Genomic DNA, 25,910 nt, shown 5'->3' with positions numbered 1-25,910 from the left:
AAACTAATGTTTCCGTAAATAGAAACGATTTCCCCTAAATTAATTGGTTAGAAAAGCTTCCTCTAAGAGACAAGTTTTAAAGCAAATCAACTAGTACTTATTTTTTCCCGAATTAAATAAAAGCTAACTAACTGTAACAATTTTAACTCGATAATCTTGTCTTCAAATCCCATTCCATGTGACATCTCCAGATTCGGCCATAACATCTATGTTGGGTTTGGGGTGTTATAGTATAATTTACAATTCTTAGAAGTGATTAAAAGATTTTTGTTTAAAATATTAAATATTGCTCATCTAATTCTCTTTTCTTTTGCTCTATTGTGTTGCAATACTATAAGCACTCTGTATGTCACTATGATATGGAATTGTTACCTGTGGTTCATTTACTTGTATTATCAATGGGTGAGACAGACCTACACTCTATAAAGTCGTGTCCATGTACTGCTAGTTGCATCAGGTATTCCCTTATAAAGTTGTTGAGGCTTTTTGGGTATGATGTTGCTATTTGTGTATCGAGGTGGCAGCGTAGTGGCAAAGTCCCTGGAGGTATGCTAATAAGCCTTTGAATCTTAAATTTTCCCAAACTGCTTTTGATTCCTCTCTCTATGTATGTATAAGATGTATAAGCATATTTGTATCAATTTGTTTGTAGATGATTTCATACTTGAGTTTGTTGTGTTCTAAAAGATAGAATTGGACCCATTCTGAGCTTACTCTTTCTAGATGTCTTGCATGTGACAAAAAATCTATGCACCACAGTATTTGTTATATTTTGTGTCATTCTTAGGCACCCTTCCAGAAAATGGTTTTCATTAATGTGTAACTTAGTAAAACAATATTAATTTAAAAAAAAACAATTATGACATATATATATAGGTGATCATGAGTACATTGATTTGGTCAATTACAACAATGGGAATTGTAACATCCCAAACCGGACCTAGACGTTATGGCTGAATTTGGGAGTGTTATTAAGAAGGATTTTGAAATCAATCTTATTATGTTAAATTTCTCGCGTTTAATTGTTACTAAAAAGAATCCACATTTTATCAAACATATTATTATTTTCGTTAAGGAAAACATCGTTAATTTGCTCTTTCAGAAAACTTATTTTACAGCGAAAGTTTGATGTTGTTAAAGTTGAAAACCGAGTTTGTCATTTTCAAAAAAACATTTGTTTGCTTAAAACCGTGATTTTTTCAAACATCGCAGTATAAAAGTAAAAAGACATCCAAAACCAAAATTAAAACAAACAGTCCAAAGAGTCCCAAAATTACAAAACTCTAATACATAATCCAGATTTTAAATAAAATCGTTAATTAAAATAGTTCTCGAACTAGTAGTCATTGTTGAGACTCATCGCACTGACCCACCTATGTCTAAGGATTACCTGAACAGAACAGACAACAGATGTGAGTTTAGATAAACTAAGTGTGTAACTCCACGGAAACATACATGCATCAAATTTCAAAATTTTAGTATACTAGAACAGAAGTGGACATAAGTCCTTATTAGAATCAAATTATCAGAAACATACAGATATACAAAGTCCTACCCCCATCCTCTACACACCATCTCCGACCATCCCAACACACCACGTGGGCTATAAAACACCCATCTAGCCCTACACACCACATAGTGTCTGTACGACACTTATCAGAACAATTTGCAGCTGTGCTGCTAGAATAACAATGAATTATTGCCTCACAGAACACTTCCTCCAACAAACAGAACCCACCCCATATACAGATACAGAGTACAGATATACAAAAATAAAATATTTAACATGACCCTCATGCTCGTATACAGATATCATACAAGCTTATACAACACAATCAGACATGCATATCAATTTTCCTAAACTCAGATCAATCTATCAAGAAAGTAAATCTCATGCATTAGGGTTTGTTTTGCCCTTACCGACCCTATGGAAGGCCCACAGTCGATCGAAATAAGACGTGCGACCCTAGGGAAAATTTCAGAATTTTGGGCCCACATACCCGTGTGGGCCCACATGCCTAAATTGGCCTTGCCCGTGTGGCCTACACGGCTTGGCCCACGGCTCACACACCTGTGTGGCATGCCTGTGTGTGGTCCACATGCGCAAATTGGCCTTGCTCATGTGATCCACACGGCCACACATACTCCCATCACACGACCATGTGTCGTACATGGTCGGCCACACAGTTGGGGACACTCCTGTGTGGCGTCGACAGGCCATTCTTTTAGATTTTGCCGAACCTTATTTTCTCGTGTTTTTGTTACACACCTGGTTCATATTTGACGCTATAGCAATCCCGAGACCATCAGAACTTAGAAACAGCATTACCACGACTAATTAACAATCAATTTGTGAAATCAACAATGTAAAACCAAATCGTGCAAACAAACTTACCGTCGATAAAAATAACTACTATCACGATTTAGGCCATTAGAGCAAAACCCACAAGTTCACCATCTACTCCTGCGCAATACGTTCACAGAAAAAAATTAATTTCCCTTCCTTCACACCATTACAAAAATTCAAACGGAAAGAATAGGGAAAAACGACCCAATCAAACTTACACTTACCCAAACGAATGGAAAACAAATGAGTTATCGAATTCCCCAATGATTAGAGTAATCATTATATTGATAAAAGTGGAGACACGAAGAAACGAAAAGAAAGCACAAGGAAAAGGAGGAGAAGAAGAGAGACTAACGTCAGAAGAAAAATTTAGAAGAGAGAGAAAAGAAATAAAAATTAAAAAAAAGTATATCCTAACTCCCCACTAACCCACAACTTGATCCTCATCCAACAACCTCAGAGTTGAACCCAAGACCAAAACACACAATCAAAACACTTAGCCACTAAAGCAGATATGCATTTATGAAAAATTTCACAAAAACAAAGTTAAATAATCCAAGGCATTACAGGAATTCCGAGCGTGTGATCATCGATATTGACTTCCGAAGCCACTTTGAGATACCTAGAGCAATTGAAACAATTGAATTCACTACCAGTTGTCTATGTTGGTTCCTTAACTCGGTTTAAATAATTACTTGAACTTAAGGTTGAAGCTGCTAGGTCGTCTCTCAAACAGAACTAGATGTCATTTCCTCCAAAGAGATCTCTTACTTATTTGCAAGCAAAGTGGTACTCACCCTACCAACGATAATTCACTCCTCTCGAACACGACATCAGCTGAAATTCTTCTTCTTGCCATAAGCAATGCAAAAGACATTTAAGGAGGTTGCAACCTTCCCTTCAATCCAAATTAGAAGCAGAATGACTATTGAAACCTATAAACATCAATAATACCTAAAAATTGGAGCATGACGGGCATGATGCTCTTCATTCAAGGCTCTCTGACATGTACAGATTTTGATCTATAAGATTGAAATTCCTTTTCTTTTTTATGAGAGATGAACTATATTATGGCTTTTTTTTCTTTTACCTATTCTTTTTCTTGGTAGCGAAATAAGAGCGAATCTTAGAATGAAGGGTAGGTTAATATAGTTGATGATCGATTGATTTAATAACATGTTGCCACCACATTTTTTCGTTCAACATCTTCACTTCACATTTTGAGCCGGAGAGCCATTTGCTTATCGTCAATATTCTAAGCATAGGTATGTAACGACATCGAGGTACGAGAACTGCTGCGGTCTGACAGCAACTCGAAAAAGTCTACTTTGGCATTATAGATTGTTATTTGTTGTTCCCTAAGCCTAATAATTTTATAAGGTTGGAGAATTTGTACTTAAAATTTTGTCCTCTTTCTTCTTCATATATGATTTTGATTGTGAAAAATATGTTTTTTATTACAAATATATAACAATATAAAATAGTATATTAGTTACTTTGTTACTTCCCCTGCTCATGTTCATGGTCTATATTACTTATTTAGTTATTTATTTTTTTTGAAAGTTACTCTTTTATTTTTAGGCATATAATCTAATAAAATAATATTATAAACAATATTTACTAGGTTTTTTTTCTTAAAAATAGTGTTATTAAGAAAAATTGATATCAACAATTGGAAATTCCATAGTAAACAAAAGTGCGAAAAATAATTAAAAGAAATGAAGAACTAAAATTTACTTAGAATAAAAATTGAAAAAGAAAAATTTTTAATCTCTAAACCTATCTACTATGGTAAACTAAAGTGTAATCGAGCCCCCTTTTATGATGTTTTTAAGTTACATTTATAGATTTCATCGTCTTTGACCTAATCGGGTTGACTCGACCCTTAATTACAAATTAGTGTTGATTGTGTGGTTAGAAATACCCTTGTAGATTTTAAGTCTGTCCAGCATCAATGTTGCGACATTCAAAGTCCAATGTCACAACTTTGGAGACAATTTGCTTGAGTCCTTGGAAAAGGGTTAGATGTCGTTGTTAGAGTATGCCCAAAAACCAATCATGAGATGATTTTAATAATATATTTGTTTTACCTCGTTTACTAATAGAAGGCATTACCATTATTATTTCAGTTTCTTTTCTGTGTATATAAATAAATTGTTTTATAATAATGTCTTGAGAATAATATGATTATTCTTAAAAGGTCCTTAGTCAAGTATTATTGTAGGCTTCGACAACAATAATGCATTAAGACTAAAGTGTAGTTTATTGATGACAATGTGTTGTCATTGACATGGGATGTCAAAATCAATACATGAGTATGTGTGTTAGAGAACAACATATTGGACTGGCCCGTTATGAGTATGTTTCTTGGATTATATGTAATAGTAACAACATTACTCATAGTAATTACCATGCATACGATCCTCAGACTTGAGATCATCATTATCCCAATATCGTGAGTCGTATATTTTGATACAGTTAAACGTCCACCGTAACTAGTTACTCTATAAAGGCTGATGTTGGATATACCACAATCTATGTAGTAGGATATGATTGATCAATGTAGGATTTGTCCCTCCTACATAATGGAAGTAATATCTTAGGCCACTTGATTGAGTGAGACTAGAAATGCATGACCATGCTCGAATAAGTTAATACAAGATATCATACTTATTTGTTTATCATAGTCTACTTAGGATATCAAGAAACATTAGATGGACTATGCAAGTGTGACTATTCCATTACTTGTGTCCTTTCTAGATATAAAGGACAAAAGGATTTAATACATGAAGGGTTAATCACAGAGAGGTTATGTCGAATCACGACTTTTTATAACTTAGGTAGCAGTGATGCATTGCTAGATGCCATTCATTCTTTGTAATAGTAGAATCGTTCTAGTATTACTGCTAACATTACAAGAACCTATAGGGTCACACCTATGGTTGAAACGAACGGAATCCAAACATAGTTGGTATTTTTTTTACTGTCACATAAATTAAATTGATTATAGAATTAATTTAATTGGGCAGTTAAATATCGAATGAATTATATGTACAAGCATGTTGTACACATAAGGAGAACATGGTTAAATTAATAAATATGAATTTGATTCGTATGAAATTTAACTAAACATAATTTATCGAAATCCTTGTTATAATTCTCATAATTATAATTTACGATCGAATATTACTATAATTATTGTAATTGTAATTTTTTGGTTAAATATTATTATAATTATTATATTCAGTTAATTATTATAATGAATTTTTATTCATATTAAGATATCAACTATTCTCAAATTAGGAAATATAGGGTTTTTAAGAAAAACCTTATAAACCTGAAATATAGTGTATAAGGTCTAGCAACCGTCAATGAGTTTTGTCTCTCTAAAAAAGTTTGAGAGAGTTCTTGTCATTCGTTGTCACACCGGGTGGATTATGTAGAGGCTGAAACTTTTCGTAGCGGTTTGGAATCGACATACAATTGCGTAATCAGTTTCAGAACAATTCTCTTTGATTTTCCAGATGATTAAAGGTAATTTTTCATACCCTTCTCACCCTGATTTGTTCTTCGCACATGGATCCCTAGATGTGATTGTCAGATTTATTTTTTCGCTGCGCTATGGGGTGTACCAATGATCCAACAGCTGCGACTTTGCTTCCTCAATGTCGTGACTTTGTTATGGCCTCAAGATCAACTTCCATCTTTGGCTACGATCTATTGCAACTTCTTGTTTCCAATGTCATGACTTTGGCGACAACTTACTTGATTTGTCGATGTTGGTTGAAAATTCTTTTTAAGTGTTGGAGCAGCTTCAGTGTCTTAGACATTTGGTCCAATCCACTAACTCTATGGCATTATTTGGTTCAAGTTGTTTTGTAACATTTCATACCCGACCTGATCACTAGATCCAGACTATAGGGTACTACACTTAGAGAGTCAAATTATGCCATGATGTGTTATGAAGGTTTTGAGCATGTTTTACATTATGAAAGAGAGTAATATGACTTGTGTGGATTGAATTTAGACCTTAAATGCACGAAGTGGTAAAGGAGGAAGTGCCCAAACTTGGAATTGCATAATTGTAGGTCTGTTTGCTGCAAATATGAAGGGGATGTCGTCGAGACGTGGAATTGGTGTCAAGACACTCTATTCATGGCCTTAGGACAAGGGCCTATCACCAGTTCCCACTGCCATATGCTACTTCTCGTCGTCCCGACGTGGAGTTGGGTGCTCCTAAAGGTAGTTTCCTCAACTTTGCAATTTAGTCCTAGGTTTTAAGTAATGCAATAAGATCCCTAAATGGTTACTAAACTCATTGAAAACACTTATATAGGTAATTAAAATGTTTAATTTTTAAAATCCATAAATAAATTTTGTAACACGTGTAATTTGATACTTTTCATTCTTATGATTTAGTCCTTTAAACTCTAATTCCTAAATTGGCTAAAAAATTATTGTTCAAATTAAGAAGATTTGTTAAATAGTATGGTTAGTAACATTTTAGAGCTATGATGTACACTATAATTGTCGTTAATTGAATGTTTTATGTTGTATGTGTTGTGCGCATGCTAGAATATGATGTGTTCAGGTTAATTCGGTGACTAACGTGACATTTTGAATTTGGGTCAGACCGTCTCGGTCGGGTTTGGGGTACCACAATTTATTACAACTCTTTTAAACGTGAAACTTCCTATGGACGATTATAACACCCTAAAATTTGAGGTTAGAAGTTTTGGGGTTTGTAGTTAGGGTCAATGGGTAGGTTGAACAGTTGAGTTTATTTTTAGGGTTTTAGTGTTAGAATGAGCCTGCTAGTTCAGTGGTTGTGGGTGTGGTAGCTTATCTCTGGGTCTCATCTTTGAATCGTTATGAGTGTTTTAGAGGGATCAATTTTATTTTAGTTTTGTTTTAAAGTTTAAATACTTATTTATTTTTATTTAATTTTTAATCTGAAATAGGGAGTTATCCCAAAATTCTTTTCACGTTCCTCTATTCTCTCCCTCTTTCTCACGTTGGTTTTTTTATTATTTAGATTTTATAATTTTTCCTTTTCCTACGTTCTTGTTTTCTTCTCTTTTATTCTTCTTTATTCAATACGATTTCGAGAGGGAGATGTGTAAGTATTTTTTTGGTTACAATTAGGTTTTGGATTTGTTGAGATTAAGGTTTAATTGAAGTGAATGTTGATTATGTATGTATTTGTAGAACTGAGTTTCAGATTGAGGTTGTTGAGGTGCATCAGTCGATCTTTTTTGGGTACTTTCGATTGCGAAGTCAAGTATGTTTCTAAAACTATTTATTTTAGGTATTGAATTGCAAGTTATTCTGCAAATTCTAGTATATTTCTTAATTACCAAAGGTTGGGAACCATTTTGATGTCAAAATCACAATTTTTAACCTGTTTTGGTGTGGTTTCGTGACAACACGGGTGACCACACTGGCATGTGCTGCACATGGGCAGTCCACACGGCTTTGTGAGGCTTTGAAATTAAGGATTTGAACTTTTTCAGGGCCATACGGTCGTATGGCTACTATTTAAGGATTTTGTCAATTTTTACACGGGCGTGTACCTTAGATTACAAACCGTCGTGTTTGTTAACCACATGGGCGTATGAGTTTTCCACACGGCTGTGTCTATTTTACTCCTTAATTTGGCACTTTTGCACAGTGAGTTACATGGGCTACTCACACGGTCATATACCTTTTTCACACGGTCGTGCGCCTTTATCACACGAGCGTGTGCTTCTTTCACCTAGGCATGTACCTCTTTCATACGGCCATGTTGATCTTCACACAGCCTAGACCCTTCCACACGGTTGGGGCACACGGCCGTGTAGCCCTGTTTCGCAGATTTTTGTTTTGAGTCATAAACTGACTCGTTTTATGTTTTTGTGTAATCCAACTCTCAATTAGGCCTCTGTAAATGTGTTGGGACTCTGTTTTCAGTTTAGGTTCGTGTGTGTATTTAAAATTATAGGATTTAAGTTCTTTGTTTGTTCATGCATTAAGGTGATGTGATAAATGGATATGAGGTATTTTTGTGATCGTTACTTATTAATTGTATACAAGAGATATTGACTTTGAAATTGGTCCATTGAATATGTATTTCTGTTCTGCAAGTCTGTTAGCATATTGAGTGCAGTATTGCATTTGCATCAAATTTGGGATTTTGGTTGAGAAGAGAATGAATACTATTTTGGGTAGTTAAACTGCATAATAATTTGATAGCGATATGTCCGTAAGATATATATGTCAGCTTAGTTGCATATTTTAATTTGAGTGGCTTAGTTCCACATTTGTGGTGTGTAGGGTGGAAAGGCCATCATGGTCCTATGCAGTGTGCAGGGTGGATGGGCGTACTATATCCCAATTGTGGTGTGTTGGGTGGTCAGAGTGGTGTTTGGTTGGGTGGGTGGGTTTTTAACACGTTGCATTCGGTTTGCATTAGTGATTATGTGTCTGATTAAGTAATTTTCAATATGGATGCAATTGAGCAATATTTTGGTGTGTAAGTGTTTTTGTGCGTGGATTGATACATGAGTTTAATTTGAGTGGCTTATGGTAACGTATTTGTACTTCTGACTGTTGGTTCAAGATTTTCTTGTTTTAACTGCGTGCTCTTATCTGAGAAATTTTCTTTGAACCTTTTCAATTAATATCACTATGGTTTCGGACTCACATTGAGCTCGCATAGCTCACCCCCTTTTAGTTCTTTTCTTTCAGGTAATTCTCATGTTTTGGTGTTGGACTCATTGTATCGGTGACCTTGGCACTCCTTTTCGGGTTTTTCAATTTGGTTTGGACTTATTAAAGTTTTCAATAATTTTGTTAAATCATTTTTAATTGGACTGTTAGCAACATTTTTATGGACTGTGGTATAATTTGAATTAGACTAGCAAAGTTGTTAATTTGAATTGAAGTTTTGATTACGTTTTTTCGGATTCGAATTTGGTATATCTTTTTTGTAAGTGGTTTTGATTTTTTGAAATCTCTTGTTTAAACTTTAATACAATGTAAGTTTTTAACATAAAATAATAGTTTCTGCTTTGCATTCAAACGATAAGTATTACATTCTCCACTGCAAATAATTTTTCATAAAGCTAGTCTTTTAAATTTCCAAATCTGTTTGATTTCAAATTTGGCGTATAAATTGTTAAACAATTTAGCTCAATTCAAGCAAACCGTATTCAGATTAAGTTTCAAATAGTTCTTTTGTAAATTTTTCTAGGATCACTTTGGTGGTCAATGTAACCTCCGAGATCCAATCGAAACTTCTGGCCAGGTTTGCTAAAACTCGGCCTGTGTTTTTATGTATCTGCATGCTTGTGTGTTAAAAACATTTTTCATAAGTTGATGTAGAACTACAGAAATATAGATGACAACCAAGAAGTTAAACAAAAGAGTCCATCATTGTGCTCCCAATTCCCATATGAAAGATCAAACTTCTTCCTAAAATTTACAATACTTAATTGCTATTTCAGAAAATTTCTTCAACCCTGCAAATTAAAAACATTACACCATAAATTAGAGATAAAAATAATGATCAGAAAAATATTAAAAGATATGATTAATAAAAGATGTTCATTTTTTAGGAAAAAATATAATTTATTTTACCTGAATATTAATCAAGGATGAACGAAGATCATGCCCATTTTTTCCAATGCCCACAACACTTCAGTTTTTGTGCGGTACTAACGCCCAGCTGGGTCATAATAATACTGCACCCATCATCATCATCAACCATTTCTTATTAATGTAAAATTTTTATTATATATATTTATTTGTTTATTTACTGCAAAACATACAAAAGGGTTAGTAAATTATAGAGAAAAAAAAAGAAAGCAAAACAACAACCCAAACCCAAGTCCATAAACTACTTGTTGTCAACCACGCTATGGTATTACTAGTATAGTTCCAAGTTATGGGTGTTTGAGTATTTATGTGTACAATTGTTATATATGAGTCTATAGTTCTATCATATACAGTTGTTCGGAGTGGATTTTATTTAAATTGCTTGTGTTTTTATTGGTTTGATTTTATTTTTTTAATTACTTGTACATATATTTATACTTATAAACTATCAAGAAAAGAATATACCAATATATATAGTTGTTCAAGCCTAGCTTGTTATGTGCTCCAAGTTTTACTGTATCTCACCCATACTTGTAAATGGCTAATATAAACTCATTTAGATTTACCAATATATATATTAAACCTCCTAAATTTCTAGTGGACCTTCAAGCTTGGATGAGTAGTTTAACCCTTGAAAGTTCCACTAATATAAGATAATACAATGCACAACAGACGAAGAACCAAACAAAACAGGACAAAATGCGGAGAGAAACCACACAAAACCCACACGTCGCAAATCCAGATGGTGGGACTTAAACCCAAGCCTTCTAGGCTCGTGGCTACAACCTTTGGCAACAGTGCCAAGCCTTCATTGGCAGTACTAGTATATCTTGATTTATTATTTCAAGTTTATCTGCATTTTCAATAATTTTTCACACATATATATTTATAGTCTAATTTCTTTTTTTTCATAAAATACATATCATAGATGCAAATATATCTCAATTACATAATATAAAAATATATCTCAATTACATAGTATAAATACATATACACACATATAAATTTTAAAATTATTAATTAAGTTCAATAACTTAATTTAACAATTATACTTTTAATAGAATTATAAAAATAAAAATAATTAAAGAAAAATAAAAAATTGACATAAAATATCAAAATTTTGTATCAATCTATATGAATTTGATAGAATCTAGTATTAAGCTTTGAATCCAACCTCAAAGATCTATAAAATTTATATACATATACATATGGAATCATATATATTTATATGTATAGATCTATGGATTATCAAAGGTTTCACCCTGTAGAGCGTGCCTGACGGCACACGGCGCTCTTTAGCCAACCAACCAACTAGCAACTAACTATAGTGGGGGTCATTGTTGTCAAAGTGCCTAACAGTACCTCCTGGTAGCTTCCTATTGCTCTTTTGATGAGGCCGATCTTTTACATTCTGCAAATTAGCAATCGATAGCGATGACAATTGCTTCGATTCAGCATTCGCTGTTCTTGCATTCCTTCTTGAGCTTAACTCACCACTTGAAGTCACCATGACCGCTAAAATGCTAATGCTAAAATGTTTATGCATGCGTTGTTGCCTGGTGTTTTTTTTTTTTTGCACTATTTATAGGCCCTTAAAGGGTTGGTGTGCCTCTTTATTTTTTTAGGATTTTGCAGTTTTTGCTCTTGTTTTTAAATTAGTCCTAATAGGTTGTTTCATTTCTTTTATTTGAGCTATTATTCAATACTTTTGTTGAGGAAGCATAGTTTTTCTATTGATATACCCCTATCTCAATTTGGACGTGCAACATGCATGCACGAAAAAATTTACATACGTTGCATGAAATTGTGTACTGCGTGTATTTTTTTATTTTTGGTTTTTAACTTAAGCATCGGAAAAATAAAAGTATTATTTAAACAATTGCATTATGGATTAATTTTTAAGTAAATGAATCATGATATGTGTGCTGCTACATTAATTATTCTTATAGAAAATAGTATCAACATGATAGTAATAGTGTTTCGTGATGTTATCAATATATAAATCTATACACTTAAATTGTATAATAGTTGTATTTAATCTTTAAAAAAATCTTAATAAAATTCCCATAAAAATTAGTAGTTCTTGATATAGAATTTCCCAAAAAGCTGTTTTAGAACATGGACAACAAGTTAAAGAACTGGAACTGGATGTTAATTATGGAGTAACACATATTTGGAGGAACTTAATAGAAAAAAGAGTTTAAATTATTGAATTTAAATTAAAATTAACCAAGATATTAAAAAACTTTGTAGTTCTTGTCCAAATACGGATATTATTATTGCTAACATACATCTAATAAATTCAAATGGATTCTCATTGCCATTTGTGTAGACATCCTAATCAGCATTTATTATGTAACATCTATTTTGAAATTATTTTTTTAAAAATACTTGGGAAATGTTTTTTAAGGTTAATTACCAAAAAAGCATTAAGTAAATTTATTAGTTAAGTTATTGCTTATAGATTTATACTAATTTTAAAATTTTTAAATCATTTGAAATTTTTAGTGTTTTTAAGTTTTTCCAATGTAAATTATGTATGAACTTTTAATTCAAATTTTATTTTAATTTAAGACTCTTTATATGTGATCCTGTTCAAAATTTATAATCTACAATTTTCAAAGTGATTAAAAGCTTTTTGTTTAAAATAAAAAAAAAATATTGAGCCATTTATGGTATATGCACACCGTTTTAAGGTAACAATTTATAAGTATTTATTGACAAAAACTATTTAGCATTTAATTGACTCTGAGCTGGCATTGACCATGTGTGAACCCACCATTTTTTTTAAAATTTGGGTCCACTATTTGTGAAATGTTACGTTTTCTTACCCATTTCTTTCTTTAATTGTCCCTATTGTTTTTTTAAGGTGAATTTTCCCATATATGTCCTAAATTATTTTAAGCTTAATTTTAAAATATATATATATCATTTGAATGGAGTGACAGAAGATTTATATTAAAAATTTCTCACTTAAATGAGTATAATATTATACAATTTTTATATGTATTTATTTAATTTGATAATCATATTTTATACTCTATTAATATATATATGCATATATTTATCCATTCTCAATGAGCAAATTTATTTTCCTTTTAGTTGTATGTAAAATGTTTTAAAATAAGTCAATTTTATCACAAATTAACAATTTACTCTCAAAATCTTGAACAAGATGACAAACCCAATTGTTCTATTTATCAAAATTGCAAGAATTAGACTCAGAAAAAAAAACAAAATTTTATTTAAAATTTCAATAAAATTGAGTTTTCAACACTAATTAAAGGATGAGCAATTTTGCAAATCATCAACAAAATGATGATAATTTAGATCAAAAACCCAGATTTTAGCAATGTAATGATGAGAAACAAATTGCCTATTAAAATTTTCAATAACCTATACAGTTGCTTCAACTGTGCTTGGTTCAATAACATTGCCAATAGGTTGCTTCTTCATTATCATCATTTCAATTTTATTTTTGTTGTTGATGCCATTGCCACTTGATTCATCCTATTATTTCAAGAGAATTTGGGTTAGATAATGCAATGGTTGCTCATACTTTTGTTTCATTGATTCTCACAGTTTTTCCTATATGATAAATGATGACGGTCAAAAAATAATTATTTAAATATTTATTATTTATATTCGTAATTTTAATCTTATTTATAATTCTACTTGTATCTAAAAAAACGTATAATTTATAATTGTTAGAAGTGATTAAAAGCTTTTTGTTTAAAGTATTAAATATTGCTTATCTAATTCTCTTTTCTTTTGCTCTGTTGTGTTGCAGTACTATAAGCACTTTGTGTGTCACTATGAAATGGACTTGTTTTCTATGGTTCATTTACTTCTATTATCAATGGGTGAGACAGACCTACACTCTGTGAAGTCGGGTCCATATAATGCCAATTGCATCAGGTATTCCCTTGTAAAGCTGTTGGGGCTTTCTAGGTATGATGATGATGTTTGTGTATCGAGGTGGCAGCGTAGTGGCAAAGTCCCTGGAGGTGTGTGTAATAAGCCTCTGAATCCTAAATTTTTCGAAGTTGCTTTCGATTCCTCTCTATATATATATGCATAAGATGTATAAGCATATTTGTATCAATTTGTTTTTAGATGATATCGTACTTGAGTTTTTTGTTGTCTAGAAGGTAGAAAATTAGACCCATTTTGAGTTTATTCTTTCTAGATGTCTTACATATGGCAAAAAATCTATGCAACACAGTATATGTTACCCTTTTTACCGGTATTGGAGATTTTATCCCTACAATTCATGATGAAAAGTATTGTTATATTTTATGTCATTCCCAGGTACCCTTCGGGCAAATGGTTTCCATTTATGTATAAATCAGTAAAACAGTATTAATTTTGAAAAAAACGATTATGACATATATATATGTAGGTGATCATCAGTACATTCATGTGGTCAATTACAACAATGGGAATTCTGAGCGTGTGATCATTGATATCGACTTCCGAAGCCACTTTAAGATAGCTAGAGCAATTGACTCATACGACCGAATATTGCATTCACTACCAGTTGTCTATGTTGGTTCCTTGACTCAGTTCAAACAATTGCTTCAACTTATGGTTGAAGCTGCTAGGTCATCTCTCAAACAAAACTCAATGTTGTTCCCTTCATGGAGATCTCTTGCTTATTTACAAGCAAAGTGGTACTCTGACACGACATTGGCGTCAATTCTTCTGCTTGCCATAAGTAATGCAAAGGACATTTAAGAAGGTTGCAGCCTTCCTTTCAATTTGAATTAGAAGCGGAATGACTATTAAACCTATAAACATCGATAATACCTAAATATTGAAGCATGACAGGGCACAACACTCTTCATTCAGGGCTCTCTGATATGTACAGATTTTTATCTGGAAGATTGAAGTTCCTTTTTTGTGAGAGATGAACTGTAGTGCGGTTTTTTTTCCTTTCTGCTATTCTTTTTCTTAGTAGAGAAATAAGTGCAGATCTCAAAATGAAGGGTAGGTTCATATAGCTCTTGATCGATTGAGTCAATAACATGCCACCGCCACATTTTTCGTTTAAACGTCTTCATTTCACATCTCGATCTGGGGAGCCATTTACTTCTCGTCGATATTCTAAGCACGGGTATGTAACGGTATCGATGTACGAGAACTGTTGCGGCTCGAAAGTAACTTGAAAAATCTACTACGACATTATAGATTGTTATTTGTTTTTTCCTAAGTCTAATATTTTATAAGGTTGGAGATTTTGTTCTTAAAATTTTGCCCTCTTTCTTCTTCATACATGATTTTGATTGTAAAAGATATGCTTTAAATTAAAAATTTATAACAATATAAAATAGTATATTAGTTGCTTTGTTACTTTCCCTATTCATGTTTATGGTCTATGTTACTCTTTTTATTTAATTAATTATTTAATAGTTTAGAGGTTAAATTTGAAATTAACCATTGTTAAAAAGAGTAAGACAAACCTAAAAATAAGGGGAAGCCACTTATTAATCTCTTAAATCCTTGGAGGAACGGCGGTTGGCTGATTTAGAGAGCAGAAGGAAAACTACGAAGACTTGGATCGATATAAGTTAGAAACCATGACAAAGATACAAGTTTATATTCCCAAGCTAAGATCCAATCACATTCTACACACCCAAGGCGTCATGGGGTCATTTGATATGAGGCAAGTAAACTTCAGCTGTATGCGCAAGCTCACCAACATTAATCTGGGCTGAATGGGAAGAATTTCAGAAGAAATGAAAGGAATCTGACCTCTTCTTCTCCCTAGAACCAGAGCCAGCCATCCCTGCTCCTATTGAGGAAGTTAGAAATGAGGGAGAGGTAGATGTAGATGTAGAGGGGGTTGCGGACTAGCCAATAGAGGAAGATGTTTAACTTCTCTTGTATTTGTACCTATTTTCCTGATTTAATAAAATTTCCTTCATATTTACATTTGTTGTTCTTACCTTTCTTTTTGTTGTTCTTAAAATTTCAATCACCAAACTCATAATAATCTATCAACCTAAACTTAATCACATAATACTTAATATCCTTGTTGTAACCTCTAGGACTAAGCCAGATCTAATGTAACATGCACATAGGGGCTATGTAACAGTCCATTTTTTAGTGGTGTCTAAACAGTGGTTTCAGGATCACAAATTCCAATGCGTTAACTCGTAAATATTAATTATTTATAATTTATAGAGTCATTATAGTCATTTAAAATTTGGTTTAGAAATTTAATCGTTTAGGTAATTAATTAGTTAAAAGGGACTAAATTGTAAAACCTACAAAAGTTAGAAGTTTTAATTAAAAGTATTAAATCACTATGAAATGATGAAGTGGTGGCCTTAAATGATTAAAATACCTATTATAATGATGGTGGACGGTTAAGGCTAAATTTTTTGCTAAAGGTAATGTTTAATTTAAGGGCAAATTTGTAATTAGATAATAAAACTTAAATTAAGTAAAACCAAAACAAATCCCTATAATCTTGTTATTTTCCACAAGTTGAAGGAAAAGAAAGCCATAGTTAAAGCTTGGGTATTCAACATATAGTATCTTTGCATGTAAGTATATTTTCCATCTATTTTTCAAGAATTTTGTGTTTTTGGGATCGTTTTGGCTTAATCTAGGTAGCCCAAGGGTTAATTTGTAAAATTATTAAATGTTGTGCAAGATGCCATTGATGATTTTGATGTGTTCTTAAAGTTAATGGTAGAATATGATGTTTGGATGTTTAATAGAACTATTATGTTAAGTGATTTTGTATGATTTTAACTTTGGGGATTTAATTGAAAATAAATTAAGATAAGCATGTTTTCTAGAAAAATTTTAGCATGTATGGATTGTTTAAGGATGTAGATGAATTCGGCACAAGGTTTTAATGACTAATTGTGAAAATATGTTTGTTTTAATATCGAGGACCAAATTGAATAAAATGTAAAAATTTGGGTAAAATGTATAAAATTGTAAATAAGGAATTATATGTATCAAATTGAATAGAATAGGAAATTTAGGCTAATAATTATATTATATTATATTATATTATATTATATTATATTATATTATATTATATTATATTATATTATATTATATTATAGATCAAGAGCAAGTTGATAATCGCGGAAAAGAGAAAGTTGTTGATTAATCCCTGAACTTTTGATGTTTCTGTAGTTTAGCCTTGGTAAGTTCGTACAGTTTAATTTGTGTGACACTTTGATATTTTATTAATTATGAATTGATATTTTTAGATGTCTTAAAGATGTTGAATTGTATTAATAGGATATATTGAGAAAGTGATTATATTAAATGTTGTTATTTGAGACATAATTGAACCGATGAACGTAGGATAGGATACGATTGGTATGCCAATAGGTTATATTGGCACTGCACAGGATTGACTGGTGTTGAGATGATGATTGTGATGCATTATTGTTTACTAGATATACTAAATTTCAACAATTGTTGCGAACTACCGTGTTATATTATAACGATTCAGGTGTATTTCTGGGGGTGGATGTAAAGCCTTCGGGCTAGGCACTCAGTGCCGAGGTGTGTTTCAGAGGGATGTTAGGTTATGGGCTTTGCACCTAGTGCCTAGGTGTGTTCTCGAATGGATAGCTCATTTGAGCGATTTGGTGTATTTTGAATGGTTAACCGTGTATCCAAATCCATTATAATGTTCATCGAGCATGTTTTTTTCAAGGGTATAATGTATATGATTGAGTTGTATCATTTGTATTTAAACAGAAAGCTGACCTGCGATTTAATTGTGATTGACAGGAATGTTGTTAATTATCTGGATTATTTAATAGATATGTTTATTCGATAATTTTATTGTTTTAACTGTTGAACTTACTAAGCTTAATTAAACTTACTTGTATTTTTCTCTTATTCCCTTGTAAATACATTTTTTTAGACAACGGGCGATCGGATCGGTTCAAAGAATCACACTATCCGAAAACTTTTGGTAGTTTTTGAATGTTCATTTTAGGTTATATGGCATGTAATAGATGAATTGTAGTTATGTTAATCACTTGTTACCTATGTAGCTTGTTAAATTTGGGTGATGTTGCTTTTGGATGGATTTTTGTACATGTGAATGTGTTTTTTACTTTAAGTATGAACTGTGCTTATAACAATGTTTTGTCTAGTTGGTAAAAGTTCTTGAAAGAATTTGAGAAATGGTATGTTGGTTGTGAATGGTTAAAATGAATTAATAAGTATGGTATGTATTCTTTTGTGTGAATTTATAAGCTTGAATGCAAATTGTTGTGGAAGTTTTGTGGATGCATTTGTCTAGTGAATTGTGGTGTCAATGAGGACACATTAGTTAGGCACATAGGTTGTTTTGTTTTGGGATGCTTTGAATATATTTGAATTTGTTTTAAAGCCTTATAAACATGTGTTTATGGTATGACTTGGTACATAAGCAATTGGGTTGAAAATGGCTTGCTTCAGGGGCAATCTATGCAGCATACGGCCTGGGACACAGGTTGTCACACGGCCTGGGACACAGGCTATCACACACGACACACGGCCGTCTCAAATGATCGTGTGTCAATATTATTGTAACACCCCCTAACCCCAAACCATCATCGAAACAGGGTTACGAGGCATTGCCGGACATTTCAGACAATTTACAAATAATTCTTAAATAAATAACAAACATACATAAAAGAATCATAAATTCATATAAATTTATACTAATTGGCTTCATTCATTTTTTTTTGAAATTTCGACAGTATTTCTGCTGATTTTTACATAAAACCCTCTGCAAACTTAAAACCAATAACAATATTTCAATCAATGATTTTATACTTTAAAACGCCACTAAATCATGCTTAATAAATTGATTTACTACTTTAATTAATGAAAACCCTATTAACATTTCTAACAACTATTCAAGCCATTCCAATTCAATACCAATGTCATAAACAATTTCTACCATTTTACTAATTTAATCCTCAAAACACCAAATATCTTTCTTTACAACAAAATTATATAACATACTAAAATAACCATTATAATCCCTATGTACATGCCACTTTCACTTAAAGGAAGAAAATATCACCAAAATCTTTATGCTGGAGTCGGGATTGTCCTAGATGCTGAACCGAGACTCTGACTCCTTTTTAACTTGCTCACGGAAACAATTGTACGCTGAGTATTTTATACTCAGTGGTATTACCATAATTCAAATTATAATAGCAGTAAAGAAATAGAATTACCAAGCATGTAACTATCTATCTTCTTAATTATCAATTAATTCTTAAACTTTCATCAATTAACAATAACAATAAAATTTATAGCTATTCTTCAATTTCAATCACATATCACATGTAACAATTTCAATCACTACTTGAACATTAAGTTCATGCCTTTTTGTTTTCAGTCTCAATTTCAATCCACAATTTTAAATTTCCTCATATTCAATACTACAATCGATCAAATTCATTTGATTTTCTCATTTCAATTATTCACCCTATTAACAATCTGGACTTTGACGGATACACGGATTCCAACCCAAACACACCAGTACGGCACATTGTGCCTAAAAACGGTACATAGTACCTGATCAGTATACGACACATAAGTGCCTGAAACAACACACGAGTTGCCTGATACGACACATAAAGTGCCTGAGATACGACACATAAAGTGCCTGATGTACGACACATAAAGTGTCTGATTGGCAAAGCCGATAAATCCCGTACTCTTCCAAATCCTATGGCATGCCAATTGTATCCGACTCAATTCGACTAGTTAATAGGGTATTTCAATTTCACAATCCAATTTTCACCTTTATTTCAAGAATTCATTTTCAATATCAATTATACTTTTTCATTCACTAATCAAAACACAATTCAATTAAATTTTACTTTTCCATTTTCAAGTCAATATTCATTTCAATTCCACATATATATCCATTATTCAATTGAATTTCTTTCAACTTAATAATAATACTTACCTTATATTTCACTTACCTTATTATTCGCTTACCATACACATAATTTAAATTTAACATTAAAATAATAAATAATTTGAATTATAATAATACAAACCCGAATTTCACAGTTACTCCTCAACGACCTTCTCCTTCCCTTTTTGTGCTGATACCTCAAATTCTTTATTAGCTACGAAAATTAAATAATTAAATAATTAATTATAGCAAAAAATTTTACAATAAAAATAAAATTTCTATCAAATTTTATACTTTAATTCCAATTTAATCCTAACTAGATTTATCTAACTTTCTAATTTAATTCACACTCTATTTCTATTCAAATTTTATCTAAACTCAAATTTAACTCCAAATTTTCAGCATATTTCACTAATTTCAAATTTTCCTCAATTTAGTCCCTACAACATAAAACTTATAGCTTACTTCACAATTTAATCCTTTTATCAATTCTAACTAGAAATTCTATCATTTAAATCTCTAATTCATTTTTTTGTTCAACAAGAATCATATTCAAAAATCTAAGAACTTACAAAATTTTAGCTTAAACTCAACAAAACTTTGTTCTAAGACTTCTAAAACATCTAAATTAAAATAAAAGGACTTTATTGACTTACCTTTAAAGCTTTAAAACCTTAAACCCTAGTTTTTCCTTTCTTTCTCTTTGTCTTTTTCTTTCTTTCTTTCTCCATGTTTCGTCCCTTCCTAGTATGTTCTGTTTCTCTTTTTCTATTCTTTTATTTCTATTATGATTTATATTAAAATAATAATAACATAATATTAATATAATAATTTTACTTAAATAATAAGTAAATACATAATAATCACAAATATATGTATTTTATTTATACACTTGGATTTATTTCTACCACACACTTGTCATAATTTTAGTTTATTTTACATGATAATATAATATAATATAATAATATATAATAATATATAATTAAATAATATATTACTATATTTAAAACATAAAAATCTAATTTTTTTTATCATACTTATGCCGCCTCATTTATGGGACTTGGCATATTTACCTATTTAGTCATTTGAACTTTCTTTTAATCTATAATTAGACTTTCACTCTTTATTCAATTTGATCTTTTTTTCCTAATTATTCTTAATTAGACTAAATTCACCTAATTAATACCTAATTAAGCACTCAACTAAACTCATAATTACTTCTAATAATTATTTTTGACTCAGTTTACTATGACGGAGGCCCGATAATGTACTTTTCCGGTGCCCACGAATTTTCGGGTCGTTACAATTATTTTAAGTGAAGGATCTACACGGTCTGCGACACGACAGTGTGTCTCAAGTTAGTATGTTACGTGGTCTTGCACATAGTCATGACACAGTAGTGTAGTCCAACATCGAATGCACACACGGGCTGACACACGACCTGCGACATAACCGTGTAGCCCTATTTTGAATATTCACATGGGCGAACACACGGGCTGGGACACGGTCTTGTGTCCATACTTCAAGTACTCACATAGTCTAGGTTATATCACACGGCCGTGTAACCCTTGTTTTTCAAATTTTCTAGATTTTTCTTTTTTTTTTCAAATTGATCCTAGATTGTTTCCCAACTAGTTTTAAAGCCCCGTAGGCTCGATTTAAGGTCCATAAACTTGATTTACCTTGATTTATATTAGTTATTAAATGTTATAAGATAATTTGTATAATTGTTTATATTTGAATTTAAATGTTCTGAATTGTACTGTATTATTCCTTAACTTTAATCCAGCGATGGAGACGAGTTAGCGGTGTTATAGGCTATTTCTCAATTTCTTACGTTTAAAGGATCAACTAAACCTAGGCTTTGATACCACTAAATTGAAATACCCTATATCTGACCCGATCGCCAAGTCCGGGTACCAAATGTCACAATTAAATCGTATTACTTAACAACAATTCTAACTTAATTTATATATGCGGATTAGCGACTACCTTTGGCGGACTTGTAGGTATTCTACATTAAACTAAATTCTGACTTACTATATTATCTGACATTTACTTTTTTATAACTTAGTTTGTGCAAATACATTCTTTTAAAGGAAGACTTATTTACTAATATCCTCATTTGTGGCCCTTGAATATGAGATTTGGCTGATAGTTAAGCACCACATTTCCTTTGTGAACTCGTACTTGTAAGATAGTCCCCACAAGACTTTCCCACTTCAGACCATCCGACAAGATATTCCCAACAACAGATAGTCCCCAGCGGACTATTTCTTCCTTAGATCGTCCTTGGCGGCTTCCACATTAGATAGTCCTAACGGACGCCCTCTTTCTTTATTAATCACTAGCAGACATTCCACCTAATACAGTCTCTGGTGAACTTTCCTTTCTTACGACCTTTTTACCAATAATTACTTAGAATTAAAATCTAAATAATCATCTCACTATTGTTGGGAAATGTGCTCATATTGTAGTAAACATGTAACTATTTTCTATGTATTTGAACGATGAATAAATAAATAAATAAAGTTAATTTCACATTTCACTATTATCTTTTATGTTTCTATATTTCATGTTTTGCATGCATAGCAAAATTGTGACAAGCAAATATTAGCTCATTGATTGTCTAAGTTCAAACTAATGATAAGTGGCACTATAAAATTGTTTACATTGCGAGAAAGACAACTTACTTCAGTAGATAATCTAAACAAGTCCGTAATCCCGTAAAAGAATCATAAAATATCACCAACATAATCATTACGTTCTAGAACTATCTCTCTTGCTACTTGACCATTTTACCCTTCATGATCTTTCAAAATTCCATCATTGAATCATCACTTAATTTGGTAAAATTACAATTTAGTCCCTCCCATTTCTTCCACTTATTCAATTTGGTCCTTATTAATCCATTTTCCATATTTTCTAGACCCTTCCACCCTTAAGATATTTGCACTATTGGCCCTTTCATTTTTCCATATTTATACTTTAACCCCTCGCATGTTAAATATTTACACTTATACCACATAACTTTTTATATTTCTATGATTTAGTCCCTAGCTCAAATTAATATTTTACAACATACTTCTTATTTCATTTTTCTCTAACATCCCTTATCTTTTAGTTTCTTTATATCTTATTTCACTAAATATCTATCTCATATTATTATCGACCAAGAGGTTTTGGGGATGTTATTCTGTATGCATAATATCGCATTCCTGGCTTGGTCTCTTCTGGCATACTAGTTCAATCTTAAGAACCTATATTACAAATAGACGCCCGCAACTTCAACGGAACTTAGTAAGTCTCAACCAACATTACCTTTAAGCGTTATTGTTGAATTCCTCCACTTTAAGATTTTGGACTTTCTTTCAAGCTTTGGAGGATACTTTTCTGATTCTTGGAGGATAACTATACGTTAATCTCTACACTTTACCACCTTATACACATCTTGCTTAATGGTTGGATCACAATCTTCACACCATATTGTAGATCATATTTCACAATCTCTTTGAAGTTAGAAGTTGGATACATTTCTCAAAATGATATATAGACGAATGCTACTCTTAGCAGATTCTTATACTAGCTCTGGTTACTGTCAGAATGTTAGTCACATTGTATCTTCAAATCGACCTAGACAATGAACTTATTCCAATGAATGAAATATTATAGACCATCCAAAAGAATCCTAGATGACTTCGATACATAATGTGAGAGTTCCCAGGTTTGGCTGACACTTACACCACCCATAATTCTGGATACACCAAGCTCTTTGTCTTGGTGGATTACAATGGAGGGTTCATCAGTCGGGTATACTACCAAAATTTTTTTCAGAAAATGCTTTAAAGGCATACCTAGATCTCGCCACAAAGGCGGACTAACAACTCGCCACTTAGGCATTACAAAATTCGCCTTACAAGCTTTCCCGATAACTCCGCCATTAAGGCTCTGTTTTGTTTGCCACCAAGGCATCACATAGTAGTTGTGTTTAACGATATGGATTTTCTTAAACTCAACATCACTTGAGATTTACCCATCATCGCCCTCGGGACACGTAAAAATCTTATTTGACAAATGCGGCTCATCCGCCATTTCCAGAATGTGTCATGGTCATCGTTGTAACGCCCCAAAATTTTTAATTCTTGTTTTTGTGTTTATGTGACATAAGTACTTATCTACTTCAATGGTTAAGTGCTTTGGGTGTATGTTGGAGGTTCCAAATTCAAGCCATGACTTGGGAAAATTTTAGTATTTTTATAAATAAAGTCTTAACCTGGCCTAAAGGGCTTAAGTTTAATAGTTGGTAATCAAATAACAGAATGGGCTTGCTGGTCTAGTGGTTATGTGGAGTGTTTGATTGCATGAGGTCTTGAGTTCAAATTCATGTTGGAGTGTAGGCGTTATTTTTGCGCAATGATGGACAAGTATTTCGGCAGAGTGGGATTCTAGACAAGTATTTTTCCCTAGTCCACCCTCTCTATTTGATATTTCTACAAGCCCACTTTCCGACCAGCAATTGATACACTCGTTCTGTAAGTATCTGACTACCTTTATTTTATCATTTCTGAGCTAGTTCCTCAAAAGGATTGTTTTAGCTCTCTTGGTTTAGGCAAAAATAAGAAATCAGTTGCGGCTTCACAAGCAAATTGAGCGTTAGAAATTTCGGTTCGTTGCCGGTAAGTGTTTAGATTCGTTATCGATTTTGATGTAGACAATTTTTAGTTGTGAGTTTTCGTTAGTGATCTAAATTGGGCTCTAATTATTGGTTTTTAGGTCTTAAGGTGCTTGAGAGCGTATTTGCAGCAAAACGATACCAAGTGTGTACCCGAAACACAAAAATAAAGGATTCGACGAAAAGCCAAAATTACTTACTGTTTAGACAGCAGTAGTAGGCTAAATTTGAAAAATCACCATAAATTGTGTAAATCTAATTAGAGGATGAAAAATTATGAGATTAAATATATTTGAGTCTAGTTTTTCATAGAAGAAACGAAGTAAGCAAAAGTATTTCATATTATGAGATATTTGAATTTTAGTGAGAGAGGGTCAGAATGATTTCGGAATCCCCTGTCTTGACTTTGGAAAATTATTAAAAATTGTATACAATTATTTATGGATTATAATTTATATGTTTAAAATCCTGAATGAGTCTATTTTCAAGAGAAACAAACGGGAACATCATCTGAATTATGTACGAGAAGATAATTAATTTTTAATGTAGAAAGATCGTAACCGTTAGACAGCAGAATAAGTGAAATTTTAAAGAATAAATTGTACTTATTGGCTAAACCAAAAATTCTGAAAATTTTATGGTAAGAAGATATGTGAGTCTGGTTTTAAGGAAAATTTGGGGATCTTAATTTGGAATTTTGTAGCTTAAGATAAAAATAATTTAGTAACAGTGACTCAAGTAGACAACTTTGAAGGATCATATGAGTAAATAGTGGAAACACATATGAGTAATTAACTAGCATGGGTTACATTAAAATGGATCACGAGGTCGAGGCCAATTTGGGTCATGTGGACCCACACGGTCGTGTGAGCCCACACGAGCAAACATATGGGCTTGTAGGCCCATTTTCACTGTTTGACTGATAAGGTTGCACGGGTCACCCAAGTCGACTGTGAACCTACTGTAGGGTCGGTAAGCTTACCTAGACCCCTAATTGACTGAAATGACTGTATGACTGATATGATTAAGCCTAATGATGTCCTACTGATTTGATAATGTATGCCCTATTTACATGCATGATATTATGTTATAGCATGTCATATTTGTATATTGCATTGCATTGGGTTGGGGGATTATAATGTTAGGATGAAGTGTAATGAAAGGCCTCGAGTCTAATTTACTGATAGCTCAACTACAAACTACTGTTTAGTGCCGCATTCGGTACTACTTGGAGTGTAGGGATGGGGGGTTGATAATATCCCTATATAGAGTGTAGGGTTGGACGGAGATGGAGTGTAGAGGCTGGGTAGGATTTTTGTGACTGCATATTTGTTACTGCTACTGATACT

General features: G+C 32.2%; 2 pseudogenes; both read left to right on the top strand.

The window, feature by feature from the left end:
* Positions 1-317: 317 nt before the first annotated feature.
* LOC107907928 (uncharacterized) lies at positions 318-3,368 on the top strand (annotated as a pseudogene).
* A 2,600-nt stretch (positions 3,369-5,968) lies between these two features.
* Positions 5,969-14,763, top strand: LOC107907929 (uncharacterized; annotated as a pseudogene).
* The last annotated feature ends 11,147 nt before the right edge of the window (positions 14,764-25,910 follow it).

Source organism: Gossypium hirsutum, chromosome D02 (assembly GCF_007990345.1).
Source record: "Gossypium hirsutum isolate 1008001.06 chromosome D02, Gossypium_hirsutum_v2.1, whole genome shotgun sequence".
In the NCBI taxonomy this organism is placed as follows: Eukaryota; Viridiplantae; Streptophyta; class Magnoliopsida; order Malvales; family Malvaceae; genus Gossypium; species Gossypium hirsutum.
Note: the sequence above shows the minus strand (reverse complement) of the source record. Positions and strands in the feature narration are given on the sequence as shown.